Source organism: Chionomys nivalis, chromosome 16 (assembly GCF_950005125.1).
Source record: "Chionomys nivalis chromosome 16, mChiNiv1.1, whole genome shotgun sequence".
Classification (NCBI taxonomy): Eukaryota; Metazoa; Chordata; class Mammalia; order Rodentia; family Cricetidae; genus Chionomys; species Chionomys nivalis.
Window position 1 is genome coordinate 57,786,006 of NC_080101.1, and position 24,190 is coordinate 57,810,195.

The following is a 24,190-nucleotide window of genomic DNA, read 5'->3' on the forward strand; positions in this document are numbered from 1 at the left end:
CTTGTGTGTCATTGTCTAAAGTGTTAGGTCATGTTGGTAGTCAGAGTGAAACCGTCTGGAAATTTCAGAGCCTTTTTCACTTCCTCATGAAGGGAAAGCACTTTGCTTAGAAATATCAGGAGTTCAATCTGGAGGATAAAATTTAGGGATGATTGCTTCTCACACTCATAACATGTGGATATATAAACAATAAAGTCTTGCCAATATAGCAACATATAATTTTTAAAAGCAAGATGAGAAGTGTGAAGCTGGGAACAATAGTAACATGGACGACCCTCACTGGAAGTGCACCTTCACAAGTGCATAGACAGTTCCTACGTAGAGAACTGGGACACAGCGAGATCATTATGTAAAGATGCAGTCTATCTTACTGTTGAAATGTCTCGTTGTCTAAATGTTGATCATTTTATCTGATCTCTATACTCCCATCTGAAGCAACTTCATCCATTATCATGGAATAAATCCTTTTCTATGATCAGTTTACCCTGGTTTTCTCTAGTCTCACCGCATCTCGTCTCATCTATTCCTACTTCCTTTATTTATTTTCTGGTATTTTAAATTATAGCCACACACATTTGGTTTATCTCTTTATTATAGATCAAATGTTTCTTGTAAAACCTAGAAAGCACAGTTTGCTGTTTTGTATGTCGAAAATGTAAGCAGTATTTCCATCACCTGATATTCATCCAGCGTATCTCGCCACCCAGCTGCAGCTCCCTTTGATGCATCCTTAGCGTTATCCTGTCACATGACAGAATTCTCTGTTGGTGCTATCCATGGTGTCTAGTAGTCTGCTATGAACAAAGGGATTAGAGTTTTACAAGACCATTTTAAGGGAACTGTTTAATATAATATAGTCTTTAATAGCTGAATGTTAGATCATTTTAAGGAACTATATACTAGGCTTTGTTAGCTACACATTTCTATGTTTCTTCACCTCTGATTACTTAGGCACATTAGCCAACCTAAAAACAACTTCACTGGTGACTTTTAAAGAGATTATTGTACTTTATCAATCTTCAGCTCTTGCCAGGAAAATGAAGCGACCATGACCATGGCACCGAAATTCCCCGACAAGCAACAACCTTTTTAAAGATTTTGTTTCCTTACAGGTAAAATGAGAGCAATTCCAATACTGAATTCATAAAATCGATGGTGCAAAAACATAGATAAGTGTATTAAAAGTTTCTTGCTCACATAACAATAAGTATCACTGATGCACAAATTCTAACAATTGCCCCTAATGACAATATGTGAACATGTCACAGGATTACGCCTCTGAACTTTTAGCATTCTGTGCCGAAATACCTTTGCTGCCCCCGCACACATACAGCAGCTCCCACACCTCTTCTCTGTAAACATAAAAACAGTCCAGGTGTTTCCTTCTATGAGAGAGAGCTTAAAGTGCACACCCTGAACCCATGCCGTGAGCAAACCTGCAGCTCTACTGCAATGACTGCCTCCACACCAGAGCAAACTTGCAGCTCTATTGCAATGACTGCCTCCACACCAGAGCAAACCTGCAGCTCTGTTGCAATGACTGCCTCCACCTCAGAGCAAACCTGCAGCTCTGTTGCAATGACTGCCTCCACCTCAGAGCAAACCTGCAGCTCTGTTGCAATGACTGCCTCCACCTCAGAGCAAACCTGCAGCTCTGTTGCAATGACTGCCTCCACCTCAGAGCAAACCTGCAGCTCTGTTGCAATGACTGCCTCCACCTCAGAGCAAACCTGCAGCTCTGTTGCAATGACTGCCTCCACACCAGAGCAAACCTGCAGCTCTATTGCAATGACTGCCTCCACACCAGAGCAAACTTGCAGCTCAGAGCACAAGTCTTTTATAAAAGAAAATGAATGTCACCCCCACACCTAAAATAGGGTCAAACACGTGGGAGATGCTCAAGAGCCTTTTTGAAATAAATGAGTTAATGGATACAGAAGGAAAGATGGTTGTGGTGTTTTTAATATATGATGTCTAGAAACAAAATCATGAAGGCTTAGGTAAGCACAAGAAGGCTTTTTTTCCCCTAAACTGGTGTAGAAATTTATTAATGCCAGGCCAGATGTTGAGACCAGATGTTGATGTCTTCACAATGGACTTTCCATAATCTACATGCATCCTTAACAAATAAAGATTAATCAATGCAAAACTTCCCTTTACCTTAATGTTTAAGTAATGCCGAGACAAACTGTCTTCTGAAATGCTGCCTTCTCATATGTGAATTAATGTCAGTGAAAAAGCATTTATTTAATGTGTATGAAGTTCCAAGTTACACACAATGAGAATAGGATCTATTAGGTTCTATAGGGTAGGACAGAACAGGATGGGTCTGGAAGTGACGAGTTGGGACAACAAAGAACATGGCGGATCAAAAGAGAATAATGAAAACTAAATAAAATAAATGGCTCTGAATGTCATCTTTCCCATTATGACTAGCATATTTGAACTTCTGGAGTTTTGTTCTTTGACTACATAACCACAAAAAAAAAAAAAGAAAAGAAAAAAAGAAAAACAGTGGTGGGGTGTGGGGAGGGGGGGAGGGAAACAAAAAAAAATCATGTCGACAGTTCCACAATTAGCCACAAGAGGGCAGAATTGCATCATGTATAGAATGGAGAGGCCTCAAAAATAATAAAACCAGATTCATGTGAAAGAGCAAAAAATGGAGTCAGTGACAACATTGAATATGTTTTAGAGAGTAGCGTTTGTTTAACTTTATTTTATGTCTTTATTCCCAGAGCCAGAGAAAAATCATATAAATTTGTCATCAAGCATAAAAAAGTCGTGAATATAATTACAGAAGAGCAATGAATTAGAAAACACTGCAAGTTCTACAATGCTTATTTCTATGCGGTCAACTTCAATTTGAAGTTGGCTTTAATTGTGCATAGTTATGGGTATACTGAAATAGTGTGATATTTTGATGGATATGTTCAATCACCATCAAGTTGTAGGATATCTGTCACTAAAAGTTATAACTTTCTTATGCATCCAGAACCACCTGCCCAGGATATGGCCCCACCCACTGAGACCAGGGACCCTCCCACAATAAGTAGCAATCAGTATAGTCAGTCTGCCACAGGTACACTCACAGGCCAACCTGACTTCTTTTTCAGATGGCTGACCAAGCAAAAGCCTAAGACCCCCTAAGGCAACTCAGCACCTGCATCAAACAGACAAGCAGGGCTGGAGAAGCCCTAGCACCTTTGCCATTGGTCATATTTAACTTCATACTCATCAACCCTGAGCAAACTCAGAGCTCAGAGGGATCTGAATGCAAACCGATTCCTTCTCCCCGCCCTGCAAGAACATGACAGAACTTCACTTTTCTCACAAATCCCAACATTTTCTCCCTCTAAAGTTTCAGCCGCTTCTTCTTATCCTTTTATCACTGGGAGCACACATAAGACCAGCCCAGTTTTGAAGTTTTCTAAACAAGTCCACTGTTGTGTCTGGGTCCAACGAATGCTGTGCACTCTGTGTCCTTCCTTCTTTACTGAAATAAATGTTTATCTCTGATCCAAAAACCAAACCCTGCTGTCTTCGCTGGACGCGCGCGTGTGCACACACACACACAGAAACACACACACACACACAGCTTTTTCGTAGAATGTGTCCTCTTCCCTGCCATGCCAGTGTTTCCCTCTGCCATAGATCTTCTCATTAACATAAAAAATGTCCATCTCCAAACAAACAAGCAAAACCCTTTCCCTGTTCCTACATCTGATTTAATTATGACTCCATTGCTCTGGTCCTTCTTGAAGTGAAGTTAGGAGAGAGATACTAAAGTTCTGGGTAAAATTTTGTGAGACTTTTCATGTCATTGAAGCAGCCAAAGTCGCTGAAGAGTTACACATATGGGCCTCCTGTCCAGACTCTTGCTCTCAGCTGTAATCTGAGAAAGCTCCCTTTGGAATGAGCGGTAGATGCAGAGACCTACGGCTGCTCTAGGTGCTGAGAAGGGATGGTGCAGTGCTCAGCCCATCATTTATACCTCCCCACCTAAGGCTCAGGCAACGTCATGGAGGGGAGAGCAGAGAGTGCTAGGAGACACTACCTTCCGAACCTGACACAGCTGTGGCTTCCGGTATCCACAGCATCTGAGGTCACCTCCCGCAGCTTGTTAGAAAGATGCACGAATGGGGAGGGACTCACAGGGCCTCACCCTTCTCACAGATTCTAGGGGAGCAATCATTGTCTTCTGCTCCGCACCAGTGGTTAAGCCTACAGCAGCCAATGGACAGTTCCAAACCTGTGTTCACCCAGGCAGCCCTGGGCAGACTCAACGGGTCACAAAGCAAAACAAAAATATGAATCTGAGGAAAGGACTTGGGTGGAGGAAAGGTGTGAGGGGAGGAGGGAGGTCAGGGGCTTGGGAGAATAATCAGAATGCATTATGAACAGACATAAAATATATTAAAAAATAAAATTCAGGTAGAGGTAAGGGAAATAATTCTTTTGGCATATGGGAAACATTTCACAAGTTTTTGAGGACTCCTGCTGTTTATTGAACCACTAGAAATAATTCTCCCATAGCCCAAGTTGAGCTCATTCCTGGATATTTGGGCAGTAAGCACTTTACTTAAGGAAATATTCATCTTACATTGGAACACAGATTCCAATTTCCACCTTATACTGTACTGTGTAGGGGTTACATGGCAACTCCTTACCAGGACAAAGGAACCAATAAGAAGACAGGAGGTGGGAGTGGGAGCTAAGGATGCAGTCTTCCTTCTGCTCCTTTCCATCACTATCCTCTCAATGAATTGTTTCTGTTGTGTCTGCTCAAATCTGTTGACGCTCTAGTACATAATATCAACCTTCACATAAGTTAGTGTTCTTTACAACTTGTATTATAGGGAATTTTCATCTCCCTTGCTATATATTAGTGGGTATAACTATACTTTAAATGTTAAAATAGCTTAGATTACATTATTTCTTCAGTATAACCATAACAGTGTATGTCCCTTAGCTTTACTATACTCAAATTATCCTGCCTAGACCCTATATAATATTGTTTTTAACATACTTTAAGAAGCAAGATTCTTAACATGAAATTAGAAGATGTCTGTAGAATGAATCAGAGCTCAAGCCTAGCCACACTCGCAAAGATAAAGAGTGGGAAAATAGAAGCTTTCCTGTGAGCCCAGCCCCCTTCTGCTAGTCTTAGTCACAGACAACAGTATTGGCACTGCTCTGTACCAAGCACTGAAGTCTTTCCCAGTAGGTGGAGTCCCAGCTCTCCAAAGACCCCTGTGGAGTGTGGAGGGTAGGAGACCTGGCTGTCAATGGGGTGACAGATGCTGGAAGGAAGTCCCTCTCAATTATAAATCTGAAACGCTAATCTCTGCTAAATTGTTAATGTCTGCTAATGAAATACCCAGTTACCCTTTTGATAAAACATTTACATATAAATGAATGCTTCTGGAAGGGCTCCTTTAAGGAAGGAGATGTTCTGCCTGCCGGCTAGGCTCTACCTCTCTGCTTGCACTGTCCCTTGCTGGTATCAATACACTGCTTGATCTCTAATTGAGGACATCAGAAAGGTAGCAAAGGCCCTTGACCACTAGATTCCGTTTCTAATACACGGCGTTCACTGAAAACTTGGAGAGCAAAAACAAATGAAAAGAACTCTTGGCAATGGCAATGGGTCCTTGATCCTATTGCACATAATGGCTTTGTGGGAGCCTAGGTAGTTTGGATGCTCACCTTAATAGACCTGGATGGAGGTGGGTGGTCCTTGGACCTCCCACAGGGCAGAGAAACCTGCTTGTGCTTTGGGCTGAGGAGGAAGGAAGACTTGATTGGGGGAGGGGGAGGGAATGGGAGGTGGTGGCGGGGAAGAGGCAGAAATCTTTAATAATTAAATAAATTAATTAATAAAAAATAAAAAAATAAAATACAGTTCCTCGTGTAAAATAAAATAAAATAAAATAAAAAAAAAAAAAAGAACTCTTGCACCTCGCTCATCAGATGAAACCTCCTAGCCGGAGTGAGCGGAAGTTCCCACCATGCCGCTGCTGAACTTCTGCATGGCTGATTAACTGACCCGCACTTCAGGGATGCCAAAGCAGCACGTCCAGAACCAGACGATCCTGGCCATCTTTCGCCTCCTAAAAGCGATGGGTCGCCCCTCCCCCATGTCTGACCATGAGGCAAATCCTTTGGCTGTATAGGCAACACCTACGTTCCCCAGTCAAAAGAGGAACACCATCAGACAGCCTCTGAGGCCCACTGCTGAGGTTTCCCTACTGTGCCTAAAGCAGTAGGTCCGAATTGCTTTGCCTTTTCAGTAACAAACACCTTGACCAAAATCAGCCTGGGGAGGAAAGGACTATGTCTGTTTACACTGCCAGTTAACGGTCCTGGCAGGAGGAGCTCCACTAGCAGGAGCCTGGAAGACCACGGAAGACACTGCTTACTGACCTGTTTAGCATGAGTTTCTTTGTTTCTCCCACCCACTTTGGTGGGGTTTTTTGTTGTTTTTTGTTTATTTGTTTGTTTGTTTTGTTGTTGTTGTTTTGTTTTTTTCTGACAGGTTTTCTCTTTGTAGCCCTGGCTGTCCTGGAACTGGTCCCATAGACCAGGCTGGCCTCAAACTCAGCGATCCCCCTGTCTCTGCCTCCCGAGTATGGGGGTTAAAGGTGTGTGTGTGTCACCACCACTTGACTCGGTTTGCTTTCTTACACAGCCTAGGGCCTACCTGTCCAGGGATGGTACCCATCTACAGTTGAGAGAGGCCCTCCACCATCAATCAGTTATCCAGAAAAGTCCCACAGAGCATTCTGATGGAGACAATCCTTCAGAGGATATCCCTGCTTCCCAGGAACACCATGTCAAGCTGACAAAGCTAGCCCTAGCCATCATACCCATCTTCTTTATGTTTCTACTAATGCGTTGAAAAAGTACCTTCGTTTATGACTGTCTTTGTTTTGTTTCGAGAATAGCTTTATCAGATCATTACCGTGTTTGAATGGAGTTTTGGGTAACGTATATCTGAGTTCCCAGTCATTCATATTTGGCCCAAAAGTAAATGTCTCTTGTTCTTTTGAGGTGGGGGCTCTTTATTACTTGTTTGTTTGTTCACATGGTCTCTCGCGAGTGCCTGCTTCTAAAAACACAGACGTTAACACTGTGTATTGAAACAAAACATTCCCTTTCATTTTTCCTTTTTTTATCCATTTCTCTATGCCTCTCTCCATTCACAATGCTTACATTTGCCTTCTCCCTAGCGGCATCCACATCCTGATTCTATTCCTTGAAACAAACAAATAAATAAATAGCAATACCCAGGGCTCTGGAGATAGTTTGCCCTTGTCTTTAAAAGGTAACTATCAGAGAACAGATTCCCAGAAGTCAAGTAACGAGGTGCTTGATAGTAGATCTGACCCCGGCTCCCGGAAGATGGGAAGTGTAGATGGGAGAAGCCCTGAAGCTCCATTACAGGCTAGCTAACCTAGTACCCCCGCCTCAGAAAAAGGTGTAGGGCAAAGACTGACACCAGAAACTGCTCTCTTCTCTGCACTTCAACAGGCACACCACATAGGTACCTACACTCACATATATAAACACATGTGGGTGCGGGGAATAGTCAGGTTGAGTGATCAGCCAATTATGAAGCCTTGCTTCATAGTTAGGTTTTCTCGATCCCTTCACCCACCCCCACTTCCCTTTGAGATTATGTGGCACTTTATGTCTAGCAAAGTTATCTTCTCAGTTATAAATTGCTATGGCAGCCCAGGTTCTGAAGCATCTACAACTTTCGAGTGGGAAGTTTATGCAAACATTCAAGGAAAGACAAAGAGTAACAATAACACAGGTGGTACCAAAAACACGCCATTAGAGAATTACAGGGAGAGCTACTATTTCTAAGTGTGGTAATCAAAGTATTTAAGAAACAGTACCATAATACAGAGATGAACAGACAGTGAAACTTTTTAAGTAACTTTTAGTAGAACCAGGTATGATACTTCAATCCCAGCAGTAGGGAGGCAGAGGCTTGCAGATCACTGAGAGTCAAGATTAGCATGGTCTACATAAAGGGTTCCTGGATAGTCAAAGCTACACTGGAAGTCAGCAATTGAGTAAATAAGAGTAGGTGGTAGAGTCTCATCTCTTACTGTTGGAGTTAGTATTCACAGATTGGTGAGGGAGATGGCCTAGAGGGATCTTAGTGATAATAGAGCAATCTGAGGCCCTTATAACTCTCAATTGGTTTACAGATATTTAGAAGCACACATGGTACATATAGAAACACTTATTGGTGTGTGTATACACATAGTACATATACACAGAATTCAGCTCTCTTGTATTGAAGGCCTAATCAACATTGCATTACCTAGAAACAAACTTGGAGTCCATACCTTAGTTTTTGTTATTATTCCTCAATAAGAGGAAATGGGCCTCTTTGAAGAAAGGTCTCTTTGACTGTTTGCAGTTCTAGGCAGTTCAGAACAACCTGGGACATCTTGAAAACTCAGGGAATTGTTATACATATTTAAGGTGATTAAGAATAAAAAATTACTAAGCAGTTACAAACCAACAGAGATGGAATATTTTGAACAAATAAATAAGACAATATTGGATTGTTGCCAAATGTATAAAACCCCTATTTATATTAACCAATTGAGCTAAATTTTACATAAGGGAGTGTAGAAAAAAATTTACTATGTGGACGAATTCCACTTATTTCACATCCTGCACACAATCTTCACACAGCTGAACATAGCTCCCCATAGGTTCTGATGTCACATGGTGGCTGGTTTCCAACAGCCCAGTAGTGATGGCTTCACAGCTTTACAGCAGAAAGCCCCGGCTGTCTGTCAGCTGACCAAGGACAGCATCAACAATGTCACTGTGGTGGTGTGTAATCTCAGATGCTGCGCTGAGAGGGCCCTTCACCTCTGTGGTCCTCATTTCCCTTGCCTAGAACCCTAGTCTTATCACAAGAAAGACATCAGCCACCTTGTATTACTGTGACATTCCACAAAATGACTGACTACTAACTTTCAGCTGTCAAGGTCATCAAAACAAGGAAACTGAGAAGCTGTCACAGCCTGCATGAATCTTAAGGGATATATATAACAATTAAATATAATGTGGTATCTTGGACAGGAGTATAGAAAAGAGCTGAAGGCACTAGGGAATCTAGAGAAATCGGTATTAACCTTTAGTTAATGCATGTGTGTCAGTTATTAAGGTAAGGAAGCTGCTGTATTTCTGTGTGTTTCATGGTAGAATAGAGGGAGTGTGACATGTGGGAAACTGTACTGTCTCCGGTTCACCTATACATCAACCTCATGCTAAAATGATACCTACTAAACTCTGAAAAAAAAAACTAATATGGTGATCTAGCTCTAAACACTGCTTTGAGGGATCATCTACCATTTCTACTAGTGATGACCTTCCAACATGCTCACTACTGTTGATGTTTCTACCCACATTTACATCTAAAGTACATATTCAAGGCTAATTTAAGCTTGATAATAGTAAAATTAAGATGTTATTTCTCAACCTTATTTGGCAGTTATGAGATTTATGCACATAGGCCTATGATGCCAGTTAAGAATTCAGCATTCTACAATAAATAGGATGGAGGGCTTTATCTAAGGAAAATGAGTCATAGGGATGGACTAAGCTGTCCCAAATTTTAAGTGCACACACTCCACACCAAATTCTGAGTTATTATTTTCATTTTGTTTGTTTTGTATCTCTGCTGGCTACACTACCTCCTTTGCTCTGGAACTGATAGAGGAGCAGGAATTTTTCATTTAGTATTTTCTGTGACCTTATACAACTTCAGTATAAGATGCTGGACAGATTCTCAGGGTAATACCGACAAGACATAATGAATCTTACAGAGGAAGCCAAGATAAGTCAAATGAGGAACTGCCACCCTGCAGAATGCTGGTGTAAGGAAAATCCCTCCTTAGAAATGACTTGTTTGAGAAAGAAACCCTGGCCAAGCAACAAATATCGAAAATCTCAGCTGCCTTTCCCCCTTAAGACTACCAAGCCCCTCAATGGTTGGTTCGGGCACTAACTGGAAGGAAACAAAAGCGAGAGCATTTAAAGAGGCAAGGACAAGAAAGAGACTTGTGTGCACCCGGTGTTTATTTTTTCTCCATGGGAAATTCTGAGAAACCCGGTGGGAGTTACACTCATCTCTATATGTGAATTCTGACTCTTGGTTTTCAAATATTATGGCTTCTACCCAGGCAGTTTCCCCAAAATGCAGGGACTGGAGGATAAGAAGAGCAGGAGAGAGCAGGGTGTTGGGAGGAACATCTGTCCACAAGGGAACAGCACTAAAATCCTGGGATGACCCTTCTCTGTGTCCTTGAGTAATTTCTCTGTTCTGCCCCTCTTCACTGAGTTGGGAGATACTCATTCTATCACAATAGGAAGAAAATCAAAGGTCCAAAGCTTTTAGCTTTCATAACTGTTTTGACTGTGTATGTGTGTGTGTGCTTGTGTGTGTGTGTGTGTGTGTGAAAAGCAAGTGAATCGTCCTGTGCGGGATTTAAGAAGACCGATTGCGTGAGTACATCCCATGTTCTTCTTTTTGGGTCTGGGTTACCTCACTAAGGATCGTATTTTCTATTTCCATCCATTTGCATGCAAAATTCGAGAAGTCATTGTTTTTTACCGCAGAGTAGTACTCTAATGTGTATATATTCCACACTTTCTTCATCCATTCTTCCATTGAAGGGCATCTAGGTTGCTTCCAGGTTCTGGCTATTACAAATAATGCTGCTATGAACATAGTTGGACAAATGCTTTTGTCATATGATAGGGCATCTCTTGGGTATATTCCCAAGAGTGGTATTGCTGGGTCCAGGGGTAGGTTGATCCCAATTTTTCTGAGAAACCGCCACACTGATTTCCAAAGTGGTTGCACAAGTTTGCAGTCCCACCAGCAATGGATGAGGGTACCCCTTTCTCCACAACCTCTCCAGCAAAGGCTATCCTTGGTGTTTTTGATTTTAGCCATTCTGACAGGTGTAAGATGATATCTCAAAGTTGTTTTGATTTGCATTTCAAGAGACTTGAACTTGGAATGGCTACCAGATGCCCAGGGCAATGTCCCCAGTTAGTTCATTGGGGCACCTGAGGATAGGGAACCTGAAATGAACCTATCCTATAATCATACTGATGAATATCTTGCATATCGCCATAGAACCTTCATCTAGCGATGGATGGAGATAGAGCCAGAGACCCACACTGGAGCACCGGACTGAGCTCCCAAGGTTATAATGAGGAGCAGAAGGAGAGAGAACATGAACAAGGAAGTCAGGACCATGAGGGGTGCACCCAACCACTGAGACAGTGGGGCCGATCTATTGGGAGCTCACCAAGGTCAGCTGGACTGCTACTGAAAAAACATGGGATAAAACCGGACTCTCGGAATGTGGCGGACAATGAGAGCTGACGAGAGGCCAAGGAGAATGGCACAGGAACTTTCAACTGGCGATAGATCGAGAGAGAGACAGAGACCCAAATTGGAGCAACGGTCTGAGCTCTTAAGGTCCAAATGAGGAGCAGAAGGAGGGAGAACATGAGCAAGGAAATCAGGACCATGAGGCGTGCACCCACACACTGTGACAGTGGAACTGATCTATTGGGAGCTCTTCAAGGCCAGCTGGACTGGGACTGAATAAGCATGGGTTGAAACTGGACTCTCTGAACATGGCGGACAATGAAGGCTGATGAGAAGCCAAGGACAATGGCACTAGGTTTCGATCCTAATACATGAACTGGCTTTGTGGGAGCTTAGCCTGTTTGGATGCTCACCTTCCTGGGCCTGGATGGAAGTGGGAGGACCTTGGTCTTCCTGAAGGGCAGGAAATTTGGACTGCTCTTCAGTATCGAGAGGGAGGGGGAATGGACTGGGGGGAGGAGAAGAGGAGTGGGGATGGAGAAGGGGAGTGGGGGGAGGGGGCAATGTGTGGGAGGAGGGGAGGGAAATGGGGAGCAGTTGGAAATTTTAATTAAAAAAGAATAAAAAAATGGAAAAAAAAAAAGAAGACCGATTGCCCACTTAAATTTTTTTCCGAAGTATTTGACTGCTTATCTCAATAGACAATCAGCCCTCAAATTCAGCGAAATGAACAGTACTGATAAGGAAGATGGAGAGGGTGGGAAACCCACACAGTCAGATGGAGCTGTCCAAACAGCCTCGGTGACAGGGGAGCGCAGAAAGCAAGGACTCCCTGCAGACCAAGTCTATCTGTCTCTTCTCTTTTGTTGTTCAATCCGGCAATGCGGCCTGTGTGTAAAATCGTTCACAGACGATCAGCCTTCTTACAGGGGGGCAGCGTGTGTCGATTGCAGCCGGCAGATGCGGTGGCCTGCGACCCAGAGCGGAGCGTCTCCCCCCGCGGCTCGCACAGAGTGCGCTGCTCCGGCGGGGGATGACTTCATTCGGCCCGCCTGGAGTAGCCAGCGGCCGCAGCAGCTGCAGGTGGGGCGGGGGCCGCAGGAGCCCACAGATCCCAGCACACGCGGACGGTCGGCGGGACTGCAGCCCAGGGCAGCGAGACGCGCCTCTTCATCCCGAAGGTAAGCCGCGAGCCCGCGCTAGCCGCCCTGAGCCGGGCTTTCCGCCAGATTGATGACTGGCTTTGTAGGAGCCGGGAAAGAAGGGATAACCCTGCTGCATTCTGCAGTGGGAAAAGGAGCAAGTGAGTGAAAGGTTGGTCAGCCTTGCATTGAACATGCACGGGAGGATAGAGATGTTCCAGAGCAAACAAAGGGGCTTTCAGCCTCCAGCTCTTAAAGGTGATCAACCATTTCCGTAGCCTGTTGGTAGACACTGAGGAGTATTCCGAAACGTAAAACAGTCTGAGCTCCTGTTTCACCTTTGTGTCTTCAACCTTCATGCCATTGCTCCCTGGCTTGGGAGCACCATATCCTTGGAAGCAGTTGGGGAAGTCATCAATAATCTTGCCTTTCTGTTGTCCTCTTTGGTTCTCTGTCATCCCTGGTATCAGGGTGTTCCTTCACTCATCTCAATGTCATAACACCTGCTTGCTTAGATGCTTTGCTTTGGGAGTCCCTCTGGGTGGAAGGAAAACTTCGCTGCCCTCCTGAGTTCTGCTTGGTGTGAGCTGCACTTGGCAGCTTCTTTCATTTCCATCTTCTCTGTCAGTCAGTTCATTGATCTTCAGAGATGCTCTATCTACTCAGGGTCAGCTCATCGTCTCTTATCCTCCTTCAGTTCCGTGAGTGACTTCATCAAGGACCCAAAAAGGGCATTGCTCTCACAGGGTTCCTTATTGGGAATTTCATTAACACACCGCCACCGGTGTGCTTTCTCCATTCCCCAGACGTAGAATAAAATGCCCTGCTTTCAACTCAGGACCAACGTGGTTTTCTCTAACTGTCTTTCATACCTTTCTTGCAGTCACTCTGTTTGGCTAGTCACAAAGGCTTGAATGGGAAAACAGACTGTTGGGCTGTGCAGACAGTTCCCTCTGTGCAGGCATAGGCAAAGGAAAGCTGGGAACAGCAGTCTTTCCAGTTCTCTTTAAGATTTCTAGTTCACTGGGGTGTAAGAAAATTAGCTATCTGAGTTTAGGGCAACCATTCCAAACAACAAGTAGTGTTCTTGCCCCAGGATTCCTCAATAACCTCCAACTGGGGCTTTCCCATTGGCAGACAGACAGCCAGGGGTCTGCCCAATCGTAGGCTTGGATTATTTGTTCATCCCAGGTTTGTCTCCTCACATAGGCTCCCTCTCCCAACCCCTGCCCCAGGCTCAATCCTTATTCTTGTGTCACCTAGTGACATACCTCTGAATAAGATGGGAGCAGTTAAGATGGCTGGTGTGGGTCCTGCAAATGTGTACTTCACCATCAGAGAGCAGTTGCAGTAAAGCAGATTGTGGGGAGTCTGTGAGCCGATATTCCATTTCATTTAAATGATCTGCCATCCGACACTTGAAATTGGAAAGGCAGTTTGACTCAACAGCCTTGCCATTTTATTCAGTATAATAGGTAAAGCAATGAAAAAGAGGACATAATTTCACCTACAATGACACCTTTGCTTGTTTCCCCTTTCCAGTGTTGCCGATTCTCTGAAGCCAGGCTAATTCTAGGGTGCATTGGTACCACTTTTCTAATTACAAATTCGCTTTTGAGAAATCCTCTCTATGAAGATTGAGTTCGTTCCTTTGTCTGCACCTTCAGTATCTGGGCAGAGGGAGGGGATGCCCACCACAAAATGGCCCACTCCACACACGTCTTGGAGATTTTCAGGAACTGAGGGCCATTTCTGTTTGTTTACTGATGTTATTGTGTTTTGAATATGGTTTGTATTTCAGGTATTAAACACTTGAGATGCTAGAATTTTGACTCAATAGCATCTTCTAGTAAAAGAAACAAAGAATAAGATAGGGGTGGGAGTCCTCACTTCCATGACCTTTACTGATTTAAAAATACTTAATGACTCAATCATTTTTTTCTGAAAAATAACTGATAAATATAAATAATTCTCTCTTTAAAACTTAGCTCAATGTATTCTAAATTGAAGTTCAATTATATAATGATCATTTGACTCTACAGGAACAAAAACAATCTCTATACTGTTGAGAGCTATATGTTTTGGTTAAGAAAGAGATGCCCAAGAACATTCCAATGGTGATTAAAAATTCTAAGGCTCGATTATTTGGTTTCTGAGGAAAATGAATTGTCTGGCAAGAAATCGGTTCAGGGTCAAGGGGCTGGTGCTTGGTGAACTGGTAGGATGCCTGCCAATGTTTTCACAGGAAACTGATTCACTAAGTGAAGGACTGGAGTTAAGGGCACCTTGTAGGGAAGAAAGCAACTTCAAGATATAATTCTCATTCTGGTACAAATGAGGAGGACAGGACTCATGCGGAACTCCAGATTTGGACCTTGTTACATTTAAACAATTTTGAGAAATAGTTGTAAATTTAGAGCTCTCAGTAGAAACACACACATACACAAACTTGCACACTCGTGTATGCACACACACAGACATGCACACACCCATTCACATACACACACACTCAACACGCACAGCACACTCACATGTACTCACACACATACATGGCACACACACACACACATAAATGGTGCTGTGACTAGGATTGATTTATCACCGTATTCTCTTTACTTTGCAAGTTTCTCGGAAGAAAAAAGGAGTTAATTCGCTGATGTTCAGAAATGAAGTGGAGTATAGACTCCTTCAAAGAATCAGTGCTACTGGAGTGTTTCTGTATGTTTGACAAGATAGAATTGAAGTCAATCAATTGCTCTCTAACCCCTTGAACACTGTCTAGCAAGCAGTGATAGCAGAGCCTACGCAGGGGCGAACTAAGAGGTCGGAGTTGACTTCTCATGACAAAAGAAGAGCTGCAGTCTTGTCTGGCTGCTCCTAACTACATCTAAAATAGCCTTAAGTTAAAATACTGAAAAGTGGAAAGATGAAGGAAGAAATGTCATTTTTGTTTATCCAGTTCCTCCAGTGAGAATCAGTAGGGGAAATGCTGTTATATTGGAGGTCTGGGCTAGAATATGAGACCCTGGCTCAAACACAAAAGCTACTTTGAATATTACCAGTGGTGCGTTAAAGGACAGAGTTCCGCGATACTCTTCTTAGTATTTATAATAACTGATATACAACATGCAGAGTGATAGCTTGTCATCCAGTAGCCCACGCCCAGCCAAACATAAATTCATTCCTATGCATGCTTTCTCATGCAGGCCTGGTTAGCTGTCCTGCCATGTCTTGAAATGTGTTCACAGCTGTCTCTGACTCTTCCATGAAGCTTCCTCTGATGAGATAAACTTTCTTCCTCATGTTTAAATCCCTATAGATTTTATGTCTTACACCCTTTTGTGTGAACTTGCACTGTGTCCTTATCAAACACAGACATCAGAGACAAAGTCTGGGAGCCAATCAGCATTTCACCTGTGGCCTCTCTCACAGAGCCCAGGTGTGTGTCCAGGGACATGGTCACGAATTGGTTGGGACAAAAGGACTGTGCTGACAATCATGTAGATGAGTGTAGTCAGAAGTTGACTGCTGTAGTCCACTTTTAGACACACCCATTTATCATCGGAAAAATGTATATCTCCTTCACTTGTAATTTATTCTTAATATTGCTATATGACATAATTTATTTGTCATTGTCAAGTGAAGGAAACAGTGATAAATTACGTTCATCTGCCAGACAGTCTAAGGAGATACACACTGCCTTGAATAAATAAAAGTCCATTAAAAGTCTAAGCTGGAATGTAAGGAGGCTGGATCTATCTGACATAGCCGCTGGTGATTTGTAAGATAAATTAACATTTTATAGTATATTTTATAATTTTTAAAACGTGACGAGTGTATACACATTAGGAAAATAGACCATATATAGTGTATAAGTTGTATGTATCTTAAAATTAATGTAGTAATTTAACTATATAAAATTTGAAGTCATGTAACACATCAATTTACCATATTAACTCATTTAGTTACCTATATTTGTAATGTTCTACAAGCACCAAGCTATCCATTTTCAGAACTTTTTCATTACCCAACAGACTCTTCATCATTCTCTGTGCCCTTCAGGCCACAGGATGCTCTCTATTTGTGCCCATAGAATTTCCTATTTTGTGTCACAAAAAAGTGGAAATATTACATTCGTTGTCTTATTTTGTCTGGCTTTTTCCACTTAGCACGATGCCTTCAGAATTTATCCACACCATTATGTGCCAGGATTTTAACAATTTAAAGCTATTTTATTCTAAGCATACTAGATTTTGTAATTTTTGGTAGCAGAACATTTTCAGTACTTTATATTTTATACTGCTTTTTAGAAAGCAATGATATTTACCGGTTTTCTATGTGTGTGTCCTAATTTATCCAGCCAAAAACAATTGATAATTATGTATTAAGTTCAAAATTTCATTGTGATTTCAAGTCATGGTTATATTATTATAGATATAGCAGTTTATATGTATATAACATAAAGTTACATATACTGTTTACATATAACATAAAAGTTAATGCCTTTTACATTTGGTGGGAGACTGCCTAAACATTTACACATGAATATGTAAGCTAATTAAAAAAATTGTGATCTTGCTCAGCAGATAGTATTTATGTTTACTGCTGAACCAGTTCCAACAATCTTGTAAATGAACCCAGTAATAAAAGGGAATCCATCTAGCGTGATCTGAGTAAGGAGATAGTCTCACATTTTGTCATTTGTAGTTTGAGAAGGAAAACACTCCGCATAAATATTGGAAGATTTCAAGGCTCACATATTTTGTCATTTCAGAATGGTGCCAGTGCATCACAGATGTCAAGTCTTGTAACAACGATGAATTAATGTAAAATGATCTGTAGCAATTTTTCTTTGTCTTAAGTCCCAGAAATGAATAACTTGTATCTAGCCTAATCTAAAGCATGTTCTGTTTTTAGGTTTAAATTTATGGACCAGCTTTATGGTAAATCTTCTACTTTGTCATACTGGTGTAGCCTTTTAATCTATCTTTCTGTTTGTTTTATTCTTCCATATATTACATCAGGGCCACAGTTCCTCTTCCTGCCCCTCCCCCATCTCTCTCCCCTTCCCTCCCCCCAAACCTACCTCCCCTCAGAAAAAAGCAGATCTAACAAGGCATAACAAGCTACAATAAGACCAGGCATATACCATCACATCAAGCATGGATACAGCAACCCAACAGGACGAAAAGTGTCCCACAAGCAGGAAAACAAGGCAGAAATGGCTCCCACTGTTAGGAATCCCACAGGACCACCAAACTATTCAGCCATAACATTTATGCAGAGGACCTGGGTCAGACCCCTACAGGCTGTCTGACCTCTGCAAGCCCCCATGAGTCCCAGTCAATTGATTCTGTGGGCTGTGTTCTTGGAGTGTCCCTAACCCCTCTGATTCCCCAGATGCTTCCTCCTGCTATTCCTGGGGATTCCCAAGCTCTGCCTGATGTGTGGCCGTGGCTCTCTGCACCTGCTCCCATCAGTTGCTGGATGAAGTCTCTCTGGTCTTGTTGATGCTGATTCTGCTAGGCTCCAGTCCCAGAATCCTCCGAAAACAGCACAAACTGTAGGTCAGATATTATGTGGTTGGTTGTTGTCCCAATTCCTCCCCTTGAGGAAGCCTAGCCTGGTTACAGACATGGTCTGTTCAAGCTCTGTATCCCCCATTACTAGGAATCTTTGCTAGGATTACTCTTGTAGATTCTGTGGAGTTTCCATTGCACCTTGTCTACAAAATGCACCCCAATTCCAGGGGTTCTCCCAGTAATTTTTCCCTCCCTGCCCAAACTGAATTCCTCCTATTACCAACCCCACTCATCCCCCATACACTCTTCTACACTCTTCTATTTCCTCTTTCCAGGGAAATCCTTGCAACACTCCCCGAACCCTGCTTAAGTCCTCCTGGTTACTTAGCCTCTCTGGGTTTGTGAACTGTCCCATGGTTATCCTTTGCTTTACACTACTAAGTGAGTACCAACGATGTTTGTCTTTCTGGGTCTGGGTGACTTACTTACTTAATATCTTTTTTCTACTTTCATCCATTTGCCTGAAAATTTCATGATTTAACTTTGTTTGCTTTTGTTTTTGAGACAGGGTTTCTTGGTGTAACCCTGGCTGTCCTGGAACTTGCTCTGAGCCTGTTCTACAAAGTGAGTTCCAGAATAGCCAGGGTTTTTCTGTGTAGCTTTAGCTGTCGCTCTGCAGTCCAGGCTGGACTTAAACTCAGAAATCCACCTGCCTCTGCCTCATGAGTCCTGGGATTAAAGGCCTGAGCCACCAAAGACTGGCTGTTGTTTGTTTGTTTGTTTTAGCATGTGTATGTATTGTTTGTTTTCATTTTTGTTTGCTTTTTGTTTTGTTTTTAAACAGCTGAGTAATGTTCCATTGTGAAAATGCACCACATTTTCTCATCCATTCTTTGGTTGAGGGATAGCTAGGTTGTTTTTAGCTTCTGGCTATTACAAATAAAGCTGCTATGAGCATCATTGAGCAGTTGTCCTCCGAGTGGGATGGAGCATCCTTTGGGTATGTGTCCCGGAGTGCTATAGCTGAGTCTTGAGGTGAATTGATTCCAAATTTTCTCAGGAATCTCTGTATTAATTTCCAAAGTGGCTGTACAATTTGCATTCCCACCAGCAGTAGAGGAGTGGTCCCCTGGCTCCACTTTAGGATGAACTGTGACTTGTGTTTTTGATCTTGGCCATTCTGACAGGCATAAAGTGGAATCACAAAGTTGTTTTGATTTGCATTTCCCTGATGGCCAAGGATGTTGAACATTGCATTAAGTGTTTCTCAACCATTTGAGATTCTTCTATGGAAAGTTATCAGTTTATATTTGCATCACACTTTTTTTTAGTTTGGATTATTTAATTTTATGATGTCAAGTTTCTTGAGTTGTTATTTTACGTATTTTGGATATTAGCCCTTTGTCAGATGTGAAGTTGGTAAAGATCTTTTCCCACTCTGTATACTGTCGTTTTGTCTAGTCGATAGTGTCCTTTGCCATACAGAAGGCTTTCAATTTTATGTGGTCCCATTTATTAATTGTTGATCTTAGTGCCTGCTCTAATGGTGTTCTGTTCTGGGAGTTATCCCCTATGCCAATGCGATTAAAGCTCTTCCACACTTTCTCTTCTTCAAACACAATTTTAAAGAAATCTGCCAGCTAGTACTTGAGCTGAATAATCCAGTGTTTGGAATATGGGAAGCATAGCTGGAACTAGGGATGTGCCTACTCACTGTCCAAGTGTATCTTAGCTGTGTTGTGCGAGGGAGGGGAAATACTCTGATATAAAGATGAAAGAATGGATGTTGTGATGTATATTTAAGGGACATTTAAAACTAATTGGTTGCAAGAATTTGTGTTTAATGAACAAAATCATTCCACAAAGTAGGCCCTAGACAGGTAATGACGCTAATTTTTTTATGGATGTTTTTGTTATTGCTGAACAGTTCTCTTCTTATTTGCCGCTGTCCTTATTTCTCAGAAAAGCAAACTTAGAATACCCATTCTGACCTTTTCCTGTATGAACAGCACAGGCACTTTTGAAACAATACATGGCAGCAGCTATGAGAATAAAGGTACAAGCATTAAGCTTTTCATTGTGATCACAGCTATAGTGCACACAATCTGCTGAATTCCTTTTCCTGTATAACCTTGAATTCAACTGAATAAACAGAAAAGTCAGCAAATATCTTTATTGCCTCTTCTTATATTTTCGTCCCTGTCCTTTTGTGCTCAGCTTCTCTTGCTAACTGTAATATAGGAAAGGAACAGCCAGATCTCAAAACTTCTATGCAATTGCAAACTCATCCTGCTAGACGTTACTGAAGTGCCCTTAAGAGTTGGTGGGTGTCAGAAAGAAACACCGGTAATAATCTTTCCTAGTCCTCAAGCCTGAGCTTAAATTTAAAGACTAGCAGATTTTAACTATGAACTGGTAATATGTAAGTAAAATACTATTTTTTTCAGAAAAAAATACACATTTATATTTCTTTTTTTTATTGATTTTTATTGAGATCTACGTTTTTCTCTGCTCCCCCTGCCTCCCCGCTCCCCCAAGGTCCTTATGCTCCCAATTTTCTCAGGAGATCTTGTCTTTTTCTACTTCCCGTGTAGATTAGATCTATGTATGTCTCTCTTAGTGTCCTCATTGTTGTCTAGGTTTTCTGGGATTGTGATTTGTGGGCTGGTTTTCTTTGCTTTAGGTTTAAAAACCACTTTATGAGTGAGTACATGTGATAATTGTCTTTCTGTGTCTAGGTTACCTCACTCAAAATGATGTATTTTAGCTCCATTCATTTGCCTACAAAATTCAAGATGTTATTATTTTCTGCTTATATTTCTAATTATAAAGTACACTTGCTGATGTTTGAGAAGATTTATTCTGAAGAGACTATGCTAGCATTCTGCTCAAAAGTGAATTTTGACAGATCCTTGTCACCAAGTGTCATGGCTCTCGATAGAGTTAAAAACTAGGGCTGGAAAGATGGCTAGGCCATGAAGAAGAACACTGGCTCCTCTTCCAGGGAATCTGGGTTAAATTCCCAGCACCCACACATGGCTCACAACTGTCTGTATCTTCTTCTTCGGTCTTAGGGGATCTGACAATCAATCCCCCCACTTTCTGTCTGTCTGTCTCTCTTTCTCTATTCCTTCCACACCCCCTCTCTCTGAGAAACAAAATCTTAGTCATTTGAATTCAATTTCATTTACATGATGGTTTGAGTCAGTAACTCACATACCACCATGCAGCATTGTGAAGTCACCACTCACCCCCAATGAAACCTTATGCAAAATGATCTGACAGAAGACAAGCTCATTGAACAAGGGGATGGGACTTGATGTCTTGGTTATCTTAGACATCAAAGGCAATAACCTGCCACACAAAATGTTTGCAGTGTTTAAATTCTCCTTCCTAGTGGGCACCATGGGAAACGAGATGAGAAGGCAATGTGATGTCATGAAAGAAAGAAAAAAACTGATTTGATTTCAGGATGTTTGAGTATAAGGGTAGTGTGGGTTTCTTTGTTTTATTATTCTTTTCTTCCAGAAAACTGACAGTAATTTTACACAGCATCCTAATGCAGCTCTTTGATTGTTTCTGAGATCAGTTAAAACATGTACACTGTCCACTGGGCTCTCTAGTTCCCTTTCCATTTCTTTCTTTTTGTTTGTTTGTTTGAGTAGTTTGGGCTACCTCTTAGGTTCTCAGTGTGTCAAATAAAACTTATTTGCAATTCATTTGCTACCAAGGTGAGTTATGGTAAGTTGCTTTTAGCTCTAAACTTCTTTTCCTAAAATTAAAAATAAGGACAACAGGGTAGTCATGATAATTAAAGAAAATATCATAATAAGCCAGGTAAGGTAGTATATGCCTGTAACCCACACACTCAGGAGACTGGGGCAAGAGGACTACAGTTGCCTGGATGCTGCTGCTAAGTCTTGTTTCCAAGGCAGAAACAATGCAAAACATAATTCACTGTATTCTGATAGCTGCAGTAGTAAGAATGAGTAGCGTTCCCATTTTTAGTATTTTTTTTTTCCTGTGAAAAGTTCATAATGAGACCTCATTACCAGGTCTTTGCCCAGTAGCCCCTGGCGTCAGCCAAGCTAAGCATTGAACATGCCTGAGCCTCCCTGGACGCTATTTCAAAGCAATGGGCCTGATCCTGTGGGAATTAGACTTAGCTTCTATTTTTTGCCATTCAAGCAGCTGATTGAATAATCTGACGCAAGTGGCTGGCATCCTCTTCCCTCCTTGAATTATGTGGCATGTCTGCTCGCACTTCTCACTGTCTGTCAGAAATGGCAGTGTGGATGTTATGTGAGAATGTTTGTTTCAGGAGCCAAGTGCCACGAAGAAATGGAGCTGCCTCTTCCCTGGAGAAACACAGTTGTTGTTTCTTTCCCCAGTGACAGTGTTGATTCCCTGAGGGTAGGACAGCTTTAATCCATAAACACTCCTAATGCCCACCTCCTCCTCGAAGAAGAGCCTAGGCGCCTGCTGCTCACCATCTGGGGAAAGGACATAACTTTTTGAAAACAAATTTTTATTTAATTTTTTGAGAATTTACTACAACACATTTTGAACATTCCTTTTTAATGTTTAAAAATGGGTGAAATTATATATAGCTAATCAAAATAGTTAACTTATCAAATAGGAAAATTAATCTGTAACGATATGGTGATTGACATGGAGCTGGTTTTGGCTTGTTACATATTTTTATGTTTGAAGCTCACAAAATTTAATATTCACAGAATGGTTTGTTACTAGGTACAACTAATTAGATTTAATTAACAACTACTTTAAACTGATATTTAGAACTGCAATGCCTGAAACACAAATTCTCTGCTATAATGACTATTAAGAGAATTATTAAAAAGCAGATTTCAATTTTGCTGTCATTGGATGAGTTTTCTCTTATTTACATGGATCATTTATTTGTGCTTAATGAAACTACTACAAATCCAGCAAAGGCCCTATGTATTATATAACATGCAAATCATAGTTCAAAATTAATAAATCAGGGCTGGAGAGATGGCTCAGTGGTTAAGAGCATTGCCTGCTCTTCCAAAGGTCCTGGATTCGATTCCCAGCAACCACATGGTGGCTCACAACCATCTATAATGGGGTCTGGTGCCCTCTTCTGGCCTGCAAGGATACACGCAGACAGAATATTGTATACATAATAAATAAATAAATAATAAATAAATAAATATTCAAAATTAATATATCATAGCTGGAGAGAAGGCTCAGCTCTTAAGAGTGCATGTTGCTCTTCCAGAGGATCCAGGTTTGTTTCCCAGCACTCACTTCAAGAGATTTACAACTACCTGTAACTCCAACTTCAGGGTATTCAGGGCTCCCCTCTGGCCCCTTTCTCACATACACATACTCACAAATAGACCCACATACATATATTCTGTTAAATATAATTGAGATGTCTGTGGTGATTGGCAGCTCTAGCTACTTTTGCACAAGTTCACTGTTTTTTGTGATCTCTTCATATTTATCTGGGCATAGAATACCATCATTACCTCAGGTAAAAAGCATAAGTCATTAGTGAATATCTGTTCAATCCAAAGCCAACACATGGGCACAGTAGATTCATTAGGTGCTCATCAAAGGTTTGATGTGGGACCTGCTCTCATTCTAAAATATTGTATTGAGAACAAGGAAAATACCTCTATGAATTATCCATATTTCTGTATTTGTCCATTTATTACAGGTGAATAAAAGTGTTTCATGTGTGCTCTAAGCTCTTTTTTAGCTAGTTATAAGTGAATAAATATTTATAGATTATGGATATGTATGTATTCAAGACCTTTCTATTTCAAATATTTGATCACTACAAAGTGGAATTTCACTTAAAATTTGAATAATACATTTTTCAGAACAAATTTTTACAAAGAAAACTTATTTGCATTTTAATATCTGCACATATACTATGTCAAATTTTAATTATAGATATTTATTTCAATGTTTAATGAATTGTATTACTGGCTTATTACTACTAGTCAAATATGGGAGAATAGAAGCATGAACACCATGGTCTTTTTGCTTGAGCAATATACTAAATTTGACTGGCTTTGCATCCCTATGTTCTTTAGCCATTATCATATTTTCTCCTTTGAGTAATACGTTTTCCAATGCAAAGGAATTTTTTT

General features: G+C 41.4%; 1 protein-coding gene across 3 annotated transcripts in view; it reads left to right on the top strand.

The window, feature by feature from the left end:
- The first annotated feature begins 12,423 nt into the window (after nucleotides 1-12,423).
- Pkia (cAMP-dependent protein kinase inhibitor alpha) overlaps nucleotides 12,424-24,190 on the top strand; it is an 81,099-nt gene continuing 69,332 nt past the window's right edge. For all 3 annotated transcript variants that reach the window (XM_057790979.1, XM_057790983.1, XM_057790980.1), the window contains exon 1: nucleotides 12,424-12,561. The gene's annotated coding sequence lies outside the window, so the exon portion shown is untranslated. The remainder of the gene's footprint in view (nucleotides 12,562-24,190) is intronic.